Source organism: Orcinus orca, chromosome 6, assembly GCF_937001465.1.
Source record: "Orcinus orca chromosome 6, mOrcOrc1.1, whole genome shotgun sequence".
NCBI lineage: Eukaryota > Metazoa > Chordata > Mammalia > Artiodactyla > Delphinidae > Orcinus > Orcinus orca.
The window spans coordinates 8,644,666-8,656,978 of record NC_064564.1 but is presented as its reverse complement, the minus strand read 5'-3'; positions in this window follow the sequence as shown (position 1 = coordinate 8,656,978).

The window sequence follows — 12,313 nt, the reverse complement described above, 5'->3', positions numbered from 1 at the left end:
GTTTTGCTAATGTTCTGTTTCTTAAACCCAGTGGTGGTTACAAGACTGTGTTCAATTGTGAAATTCATTAAGGCTTACACTTGTGATTTATCTTATTTTCTGCACTTACATATCAATAAAAAATGTAAAGAGAAATGTACATTTTAATGACTTCTAGTGGATATTCACCCTCCAGTTAATGGTGGCCGCTTTTTCTCCTTATTGTCTAATTTCCATCTGCTTCACAGGTTGATAGCAGTAGCCAGGCGCCTGACGTTACTGAATTTTTAGTCTGTAGTAGCATCTGGAAAGTGTATAAACTGCTTCTGTCACTCAAAATAAATTCCAGTGAATTAAATTTTTCAATTATTTTCAAGAGTAGGAGTTGACGTTATGGAGTAGTTTTCTAATCTCCTTTTCCTGTGGTTGTCGCAACAGTTATATGGTACTTGCTTCGCTTCCCACAAATAATTACATTTGTAAAAGTATAGAATGACAAAGCAAAGTATTAATGAGTTGTTATGAGGACAACAGGTTTTTGAGCTCTCAAAGACAAACATGCTTTACTTTCATGTTTAAATGTTGCGTGTGTGTGTGTGTGTGTGTGTGCGCGCGCGTGATGATTTACGATTGCTGTTCTTTTTAATCCAACGAATACTGAGTGCTGGAGTATGATTTTATCTAACATGCTTTACTAATACATTTCTAAGGACGGCTCATTCCCTTTCTGGAAGATATTGATGGTTTAAACTCCTAACTTCCAATTAAATAAAGAAATATATCTTCACGCTGTCTTTTAAAAAGTGATTGCTTCTTTTTTGACATGCTGAATGCCTGAGGTTTGATAGGAGTAGGACCCATATTTTATTTCCCCATAAACTAGTAAATATAGCAAATATTCTTCATACCCTTTAGTTGCCTGTAAATGATAAGGCCCTTAATGGAAGTCGGCGTGTAAGTGAGTAAAAAAGGTTGACATCCAATTAACACAGGCTTTTATAGGTTTAATGAGCAGGAATAAATTTAAATCCCTTCTTTGGCATTTTTAAGGAAAGTGTAATAACAAGTGGAATGAACTAGAGGGAATGTTGCTCCATTGATTCATAATAAATCCTTTCTAAATTATTTGTTTTCAGACAGGAGGAATTTGCTTTGCAGTGAAAGCCATAGGTTACTTAAACATTTCTGTCTGCTGTAAAGCCAAATGATAAAACACAAATCCTTATACTATATAAGAAAATCACAGGGTCCAAGCCTGGACTTGCTATTTTATTTGATTTTATTTTTAGGCATTCAATTTGCAGCTGTTTCTTGATTCCCCTTTATTATTTTACCATCAGTATACAGGATGTTTTATGTTGTCAAGGTAACATCAGAGATTTTATGAAATGTAACAGTAAAGTTTTAATTACCAAGTAAAATTTTTGCATACAAATTACTGTCTCAGATTCTATCCTTATTTAAAAATGTGTTTGCAAATGATAACATAAAGAGTTTTTTTTTTTTTTTTGCTGGTGTGGATTGATATAAATTATTGCAAGTTATTCCAATATAGCAGTCATTAATTCATCTTTTTGTGTATAATGTAACATTTTGAAATGATAGTAGCCAATTACACTCATTCCATAGATAAGTGATTCTGAAAGCCGTCTAGTGTATATCTGATTGTAGCATGACTAAAGTTTCCATAATTATTTTATTATTTGAAATGATTGTGGTAATTTTCTCAGATCTCTCTTTCTGCTATTATTCCTCCCATTTAAAATATGCATGATATATATATATATATATATATATATATATATATATATATATGTAGTGGGAAAAAAAATGGGTCCTTGATTTCTGTTCCAAAACAGAAAAAGAAATTTCATGAACTTTTGGTACTTTTCTGAAAGTTACATTTTCCTTCACTTTTGAGAAACTGGAGAATTATGCTACAAAATGCGTTCCTAACAAGGCAAATACATTTTCCAACCTTTTTATAAGGTGGTATTCTAATTTATTTCCAAAGATACCAAGAGCAAACAATAGCAATTACTCATGTAAACCTAGTCCATATTTATTTAAACTCATAAAAATTGGTTTTGGGAAATACTGTGGTGTTTGGCTTTTCATGCAAAGAAGCTTTGTTCAAATGTACAAGTATTTCAGTTATAGGCACTTTGGAACAACCATAATTAATGACGTATGAATGATGCCTTGTTCATCATCACCTATATCATTGCCATTAAATGAGGTATATGCCCATTAAATGTTTTAATAAATGAAAAGAAAAAGACTTTATATCCTATCTCTCACATATAGCCAAAATTAATTACATGTGGATTATAGCTCTGAAAGAGAAAATAAGACAATAAAACTTACAATATAAAATATAGAATAGGATCTTAATGAACTTGGTGTAGAAAAAGATGTTTGAAGGATACCAAAAGAATTATAAGTAAAAGAAAAATAAGCGATAAATTAGATTCCATTGAAATTAAGAATATCTGTTCACCAAAAGATACATGAAGTGAAGAGGTAAAACAGGCAGGAAAGGGGAGAAGTCTCTCTAAATATAGAGAGACATCAGAGGGAGAGAGGAGAGAGAGATATCAAGGACTCATATCTTTTGCTCAGGATATAGGAAGACTGTGATAGGCAAAGAGTCCGATTGAAAATGGGCAGAATAAAAAATAAGAAAAAATCAGCCCTGACAGTTCAGCTGCTGTCCGTTGATGGTTGTCTCAGCACTGCTAGGTGGGATACAGGATTATCCTGCTAAACATAAACAATTCACATAACACCACTATCAGATCAGGGCACTGTGTGACAGCACTGAAGTGAGACAAGGACAGGTCCCTTCATAACCATGTCCAAGCACAGAAAGACGTAATACAACAATGCACAGCACAAAGTGAGTACTGTCCTCTCCCTGCTACCATGAGTGCTTGCTGATAATTTATTACAAATTAGAGGTTTTGCTGGATTCCATTCCTCCACCTCCTGGATTTTGTCCAGCAGACCAAACCCCTAAATTGTCCCTGCTTTGTCATCACACCGAGGCCAGAGCAAACTCTCTTCTTGAACACAGAAGGAACTCAGGTCTGAATCCTATGAGGAACGTCTGCTAACCCTGTTTTGTTGAGAAGCCCCTTAGGAGCCTGGTACTCCTTACTGCAGCGAGTAAAAGTACCCAAATATGTTTGAGAACAAATGTCTTCCTAGTGATCTTTAGCTACCAGTAATATACAGGCTGTGCAGAAAGAATAAGCATATGACAATAAGTATAGGAACACATGATAATATTATTTTGCAGAGAAGTTGAAATAAAACTAAAATGAGCATATCTAAAATTTAAAAAACCTGACAATACCAAATGTTGGAGAGGGTGTGTTGTAACTGTTTCCCACATTACTGGTGTAAGTGAAATATGATTTTTTTAATTTAATAAAGTTTTGACATTGTGCTTAACATACAGTAGACTGCACATATATAGAGTATACAATTTGATGTTTTCACACACACACACACACACACACACACACACACACACACACACACACACACGAAACCATCACCAAATCAAGGTAATGAACATATCCAGCCCCCAAGTTCCCTCATGCTCTTTTGTCATCCCTCTCTTCCCTGCTCCTGGGACCCCAATAACCACTGTTGGGCCTTACAATACTATACATTACTTTGAATTTCCTAAAATTCTATGAAAATGGAGTCATAGAGTACGAATAGCTTGCTTTTGGTTCCTGTTTATTTCTGTTAGCATAATAATTTTGTGATTTACTGATATTGTTAGACTTAGGCATCACTTTCCATTGCTGCATACTATTCCATTGTATGAATACACCATGGTTTGTTTAACCATTCACCTGCTGATTGGCATTTGGGCTGTTTCCAAGTATTGACTATTACAAATAAAGTTTTTATAAACATTTATGTTAAAGTCTTTGAATGGATATCTGCTTTCATTTATCAGCCTAAGAATGAAATGCCTGGCTATATATTTAACTTTTAACAAACTTCCAAACTGTTTTCTAAATTTTTTGAACCATGTTCAGTTCCCACCAGCAGTGTGTCCAAGTTCTATTTGCTCCATGACCTTGCAAATATTTGGCATGCTCATTCAATTTTAGCCATTCTAATAGGTGTGTAGAGGTGTCATTGGGGATTTTATTTACATTCCTCTGACAAGATATTGAACATATTTTTATACACTTATTTGTCAGTCATATATCTTTTTGGTTAATTATCTATTCAAAACTTGACACAGCCTGGGCTTCCCTGGTGGCGCAGTGGTTGAGAGTCTGCCTGCCGATGCAGGGGACACAGGTTTGTGCCCCGGTCCGGGAAGATCCCACATGCTGCGGAGCGGCTAGGCCCGTAAGCCATGGCCGCTGAGCCTGCGCGTCCGGAGCCTGCGCTCCGCAACAGGAGAGGCCACAACAGTGAGAGGCCTGAGTACAGCAAAAAAAAAAAAAAAAAACTTGACACAGCCTAAAAATCCATCAACAAGAGAATGAAAAATAACTAGCAATACTTTCGTTCAATGAAAAATAACCCGCTAGTAAAGAATGAACTACTGATACAATATGGATATATCTCACAGATTTTATGTTAAAAAACAACAACAGCAAATCCAAACTCAAAGGAAAACACACTTGATATGACTTTATGATGCCTAAGAATAGACAAGCTACAGTGATATCAAAGTCATAATAATTCTTCTGGGGAGGTATTTGAGACAGGACCTGAGGGAATCTTCTGAGGTTACGAAATACTGTATATCTTGATTTGAGTATCATAGGTGTATAAGTGAATATTCTTCAAACTACACACTTAAGATTGTTGAACTATGTTCTATGTAGAATACACCTCAATTAAAAAAAAAAACGGTTTGTGAGATATTCATCATTGATCACCAAGGCAAAATAGTTTTCACTGGCCACTTATTGATGGGTCACCAGGACTGAATTAATGTAACCATCATGCTTTATCTGATAGCAAACATCCCAAAATATATAGGCATTTATTTATTTTTCTATTTATTTAATTATTTATTTAACTTTTTCACCTTCTGTAGATTAAATTTCCAGGACTTATTCATTGTATAACTTAAATCTGTACCTTTTGACCCTCTTCACCCATTCCTTACCCCCTGTTTCTGGCAACCACCAATCTGTTCTCTCTACCTATAGTTCATTTTTGTTGGTTTTTTTCCCTAGTTTTCTGTTTTTAAGATTCTACATCTAAGTGAGATCATACAGTATTTGTAGTTCTCGTACAATATTTGATTTATTTCACTTGGCATAATGCCCTCAAGGTCCATCTATGTTGTCACATATGGCAGTACTTCCTCCTTTTTATGGCTGAATAATATTCTATTTTTTATATATCACATTTTTTTAATCCATTCATCTGTCGATGGACACTTAGGTTGTTTCCATATCTTGGCTATTGTAAGCAATGCTGCAGTGAAGTTGGCAGTACACATATCTTTAGTAGATAGGATTTGGTTTCCCTATAATAAATACCCAGACGTAGAATTGCTGGATCCTATGGTAGATTTATTTTTTCATTTTTCAAAGAACCTCCATACTGTTTTTCATGGTGGATGCACAAATTTACATTCCCACCAACAGTGCACAAGGGTTTCCTTTTTTCCACAACCTCACCAACACTTGTTATTTCTTGTCTTTTTGATAGCCATTCTAACATTGTGGTTTTAATTTGCATTTCCCTGATAATTAGTGATTTTGAGCACCCTTTCATATAGTTGTTGGCCATTTTTACATCATTGGAAAAATGTCTATTCAGATCCTCTGCCCATTTTTTTAATCAGATTTTCTTTTCTAGTGAGGCTTATTAATTCTTCATTTATTTAAATATTAACCCCTTATCAGATATATAATTTGTAAACATTATTTCCCATTCCATAAGTTGCCTTTTTATTTTTCTGGTTGTTTCCTTTGCTGTGCAGAAGCTTTTTCGTTTGATATAGTCCCACTTGCTTATTTCTGCTTTTGTTGTCTTTCTTTTGGTGTCGAATGCAAAAAATCATCACCAATACTAATGTCAGAGAGCTTACCTACTGTGTTTTCTTCGACGAGTTTTATGGTTTCAGGTATATGTTCAAGTCTTTAATCCATCTGGAGTTGATCTTTGTGCCTAGTGCAAGATAGGGGTCCAGCTTCATTCTTTTGCAGGTAGGCATCCAGTTTCCCCAGCACCGTTTATTGAAGAGACTCTCCTTTTCCTGTTGTATATTCTTGGCTCCTTTGCCACAGGTTAATTGATCATATATCCATGAGTTTATTTCTGGACTCCCTAATTCTGCTCCACGTAAGCATGTTCTAAAATAAGTCAGGAGACACCATTTGTGTAATTACCATAAATCACATTTTATATTATGGTCAGTATCTTTTTATACTTTGTATTACTCATTTATAGATAAAAGATATCAAAATAAAAGCGTTTAATCCTGTATGGCTATTGAATCATTTTTTCTCTTGTTCACGGTTTTTGCTTGTCTGATAGCTGTTATCCCAAAATACTTGTCATAGTCTAGATGACTACACAGGACAGTGCATCACCAATGTGGAGTCACTGTAAGAGAGACAGAGACATACATATGCAGGCTTAAAAAACTGTCAGTTGCTGCTGTGTGGGACATGAAATTAAATTCACTCACCACACAGCATCCATCTGGCTCTTGTGTTTCACATTTACATCTGCAGTTGATGAATGGGATACACATATACATAAGACAAAGATAAATGTATTAGGCCATGAGTAGGAATGTAGTCGTTTCAAACAGAATCAAGGATTTATTTTCCATACCCAGATCTTAAGGAATTCTTGTTTATTCATTTCCTTCATCATGTTTCAAAAGTTCAGAGGTGACTTATTTGTTGTTACGGTCTGAAGTCCTTTTATAGCAATTCATACCTATGACTGTTCAGAGTTTTTATCTTAGAAAATGTGAAAAGTATCTTTTAATTCTTTTCCTCATCTTTCCCTGTTCCTCTCCCTGCCTTTTTGCTCCAACTACTAATTTATTTAAAAGTTTCCAGGCTTGAAAATCCAATTCTACTCGTCTTTCCTTGGTTATTTTGTAAACAATTCAAAATGTTTTTAAATTTGGCCACAGTTTCTGCCAAAGTGTACCAGGATGTTTTCCTCCTTTAATATGTTGGTATTTCTTATATTCTACACAGTGAAATTGGCTCTTAAAGCTCACGTATCTTCATGCTTTAGTTTTATTTCATTTATAAATTATTTTTATTTTAGTTATTAAAATAATTCATGGTTTAAATAGAAAGGCCCACTTTTCTTTGAAAAAAAAAATTCCTTGTGAATAAATGTAAAGATGCATAATCTTTTTGGTAATCTCAACATACTTCTAAAATATAACTTATATGAATGCAATATTTGATCAACATAAAAAGGTCTCGTTCTAAATTTCTTCCACGATATATCACCGTGTTGGCTTCTCGATTTTCTGATTTTTAACAAAACACAATTACGATATGCATTTATATTATTATTTGATCTAGGTACTAGAATGGGCTTCTAAAGGTCTTTGTCTCAAGAGAATTTTAATTTAGTTTTGTAACTTTATTTAAAGAGAGAGAATCCTTCCTGCTCCATATTAAAAATAAATAAAATTTAATTTGAATTTCACGACATTATCACTACATTTACCCATTCTGGAAAAGTTCCCCATTGGACCAGCTATAATCAAATAAGATTGACTAATGTACTGTTTTTTCTTCTTTTCACTTCTATGTTTTGATTGTTTTGAATGAGGCAAGGAACATGCGGCCAGATGATTCAGCCAAAAAAAAAAAAATACATGAAAATTAAACTGAGATGATTCTAAGAAGCTCCAGTGGGCATTATCAGTTCCTTAAATTTGACTTCAGATTTCCATTTAGTGATGTTAACTTCTCCTTACCTTTGAAGCACTCTGTTCAGTTGTTTGAATTGTGTTACATTAAAGACGGCTGTCACTGCTCCACCAGCCGTTTAATTTTTTACCCTCTTAAATCTGGACTGGCCTATGTCTATTTTGACCTATAGAATATGGTGGGATTAAAGCTTTGCCACTTTTTGGGGGAAGGGTGGGGGAAGGGATAGATTGGGAGTTTGGGATTGACGTGTACACACTGCTATATTTAAAATGGAAAACCGACAAGGACCTACTGTATAGCACAGGGAACTCTGCTCAATATTATGTAACAACCTCAATGGAAAAGAATTTGAAAACGATACACGTATATGTATAACCGAATCACTTTGCTGTACCCCTGAAACTATCACGACATTGTTAACCAGCTGTACTCCAATATAAAATAAAATGTTAAACAAAAATAAAGCTCTGCCACTTTCAGGCCGAGACTTGAAGGTGACTGGCAGTTTTTGCTTATTTTTGTGGAAAGCTGACTCTTTGGAAGCCCATTTTCATGGCAGTGTGGGCAGCACCTAGTGCGTTCCAGGCCAACAGCCAGCTTCGAGTGTTGGCCCCGTGAGCGAGCCACTTTGGGCAATCAAGTCTTTGGACATCTCAGCCCCAGCTGACATTTGACTCAGACCATGAGCGATGCCAAGGAAGAAGCTCCCAGCCAACCTCAGTCAACCCGCAGATCCATGAGAAGTAAAAATAAATGTCATTTTAGGCCACTACATTCTGGGGTGTATTTTTTTACACAGCATAAAAACATCTGCAGGATAGTTTAACAACAGAGTTAAAAGCAGGGCATTAACTATCTGGTTTTTCTCCCGTATCTCTGGCTGTCCCCCAATAACTTTTCTAGGTTTATCCACCCATGTTTAGCTAATAGACGCTGGAAGTTTCCGATAATCAGCTCTTGTAGCCTACTTCTTTTTCCAATTAATATTTTATCCTCTGGCAACTTCATCCTTATTTGTGCATTAATGATTATCTATATGGTGATGACAGACCTAACTTCCTCCTGCAAACTTCAGATTTAAATATTAACTGCTTGATATTCTGTTTCTTAAAACACCTGCCGCTTTTCAGACTGGGTTTTCTCCCAGTGTTTCCCCAATCAGTGAGCATTTCTACCGTTCATCCACTGGGGGAAGTCAGAAAGCTAAAAGGCAGGCTAGGGACGTGCTGTTCCACCACATCCTACTAGCCGTCCCACACCCTTATTATTATTATTAAAGTACAGTTGATTTACAATCTTGTGTTAATTTCTGCTGTACAGTACAGTGATTCAGTTATACATACATATATATATATATATATATATATATACATTCTTTTTCATATTCTTTTCCATCATGGTTTATAACAGGATAATGAATACAGTTCCCTGTGCTCTACAGTAGGACCTTGTTTATCCATCCTATATATACTAGTTTGCATCTGCTAACCCCAAATTCCCAGTCCATCCCTCCCCCACCCCCTCCCCCTCCCCCTTGGCAACCACCAGCCTGTTCTCTATGTCTGTGAGTCTGTTTCTGTTCTGTAGATAGATTCATTTGTGTCGTATTTTAGTTTCTACATATGAGTGATAGCATATGGTATTTGTCTTTGTCTGACTTACTTCATTTAGTATGATCATCTCTAGGTCCGTCCATGTAGCTGCAAGTGGCATTATTTTATTCCTTTTTATGTCTAATGTTCCATTGTATATATGTGTGTGTGTATATATATGTGTGTGTGTGATATGTATACATACATGTATATATATGTATATTTTATATATATATATATATATATATATATATATATATTACATCTTCTTTATCCGTTCATCTGTTGATGGACATTTAGGTTGCTTCCATGTCTGGCTGTTGTAATTGATGCTGCTATGAACACTGAGGTCCGTGTATCTTTTTGAATTAGTTTTGTCTGGATATATGCCCAGGAGTGGGATTACTAGATCATATAGTAACTCTATTTTTAGCTTTCTGAGGAACCTCCATACTCTTTTCCATAGTGGCTGCACCAATTTACATTCCTACCAACAGGATAGGAGGGTTCCCTTTTCTCCACACCCTCTTCAGTATTTGTTATTTGTAGACTTTTTAATCATGGCCATTGTGACTGGCCAACACCCATATTATTCATGCTACCTTGGTTCCTGAATGTGTCCTAATTCTACTGCCACTATCTGAGTACCAGTAGCCGTGATCTTAACTTAAAGCATCATGATGGTCTGTGATGGTCTCCCAAATGGTTTATCCACATCCACTCTTGCATCACTCAGAACTATTCTCCCAACTGCACTCACGGTCCATCTGTTTAAAGCACAGATCATTTTAAGACCTGTTTATACGTAAAACATTCCATCCATATCAGCAGTTGAGATAATGTCTATTTCTGTTTTCTCTCAAATTCCTAGTCCACAGCTTTCTGTGCAGTAAATAAATGCTGAACAAATTAATCAAACGTAGCTTTACAATTATGGATAGAGAGAATATTGCAGAAGTGAATACAAAACCCTATCTTCCTTATCTTTTTTAGGCCTTCAGTTTTTGCTTTGTTTAAAGATGTAAGTAAAATATGTTATGAAAGTAGGCACACACAATTATGTGTGTTCATGAGTGTGTGTGCATATAAAGCCAAATAAAATCAATGATACATTCTGATTTACAGTTTGTTCCTACACATCACAGTGTACCTTGAGCCTCTGTAGACATCATTACTTACACATTGACCATATTTTTAAGAGCTCTATAGTATTTTCTTGTACTGACAAATAGTCCTTATTTTCATGGCCTCTAAGTTGATGAACATTTCTGTGTCTTTCTCATTTTCCTCTTATATTTCTTCATGTTATGTAGTGCCTGTCCTTTCTCAGATTCTGTTCTAATAAAAATTCTTAGGTAACTTTCACATCTTCAAAACGCATTTTAGAATCTGAGGTTCTAAAACCAAATAGACGTCCATTACCTTCATAGAAGTATGAATGGGAAAAGTTCCAAAGCCCGTGAAGTTTCCAACTTTAGTAGACTGAGTTTGAAGGAGGATTCCCTGTGTGATGTTAGGATAGACAGAGGGTTAGAAGGTCCAGAACATACACAGTTGTAAGAAGAAAGAGAAAAGAATGTGTGTTTATAGAAAATGAATCAAACTGTCATGGGTGTTGTCACCATGAGCAAATCACAGAGAGTGATGTGTACAGAATGCTCTTTTCTTATTTTACAATTTGTATAATGGTCATGTTAATTTTAACTAACTCTTTTACTTTATATAATAATGTTTGTGGAAACAAATTAAAATCTGACAATTGTTTGGTTGTCAGTGAGTCATAATAAGGAACATGAGCTGAATAATTATGTCTAAATAATCTGTCTAATCCATCATTTTTTCCATACCAGAATAGTCTGGCTAACAGGAGGACAGAATTTTAAATCATTATCCAAGCCGCTGGCTGCCCTGCACATGCTTGGAAGGAATTATTGCTACAACATAACCATACTATTTCTTAAATGTTAAAATTTTAGACCAAAACTCTGTTGAACAAAAGGGCATGTTTTAATATCTTCCACTGTGATTATAGCTTTGATCTATTCCTTGGTATAGTTTGATCAGTTTTTTTTTTACTTTACATTTTTTGGTCAATATTATTAGAAATGTTTAATAAAGTTGTAATTGTTAAATCTTAAAAAAAAACTCTGCTAAACAAAGAGCGATTTACCTCCTCAAAGCTCTTCTTCTCAAATTGGGGTATCAGAAGCCTCATAATAAACTGTCCAGGCTTCTGAGTCAAAAATGTACTTGATAAAGCAGCAGGATGTGTACTTTTACTGTGTTTCCATGGAAATATGACAAGATAAAATGCAAATTTCAAACCTGTTTCTGAAGAACGAGACTCTGAAAATACGTCACGTACATGAGTGTCATACTCCTTTTGCCCAGATCATCTGAGCACCCATTGCTGCTGGAACTGAGGTTGCTTTGAAGAAGTAGTGAGATGGATTAAGCTGTCTAACATTTGTCCCGCTGCATATAAAGTGATTCTAACTTGCCTCTAATAAGATAAATCCTACTGAACCATTTCCAAACTTTTGAAAAGTGTCTCCAAATTTTTCTTATACAGGTTTTGACCTCATGTCATGGTGATTAATTGATCTTCATACTGTATAATTTCTATAAGAATGCAAACCATTAAATGAATTCCTGCTATCCTTATCATTTATTTCCTTTGATACTGGAAGATACACACACATACTTGCAAAAAAAATAATAAGGCTTGTTCAAGAAACTATCCCCAGGAGTGTATAAAATATGTATATATATAATTATATATAGCTATATATAGTTTGGTTTCTCTTTCTTTGATTGTCTGTGGCTGTGTTT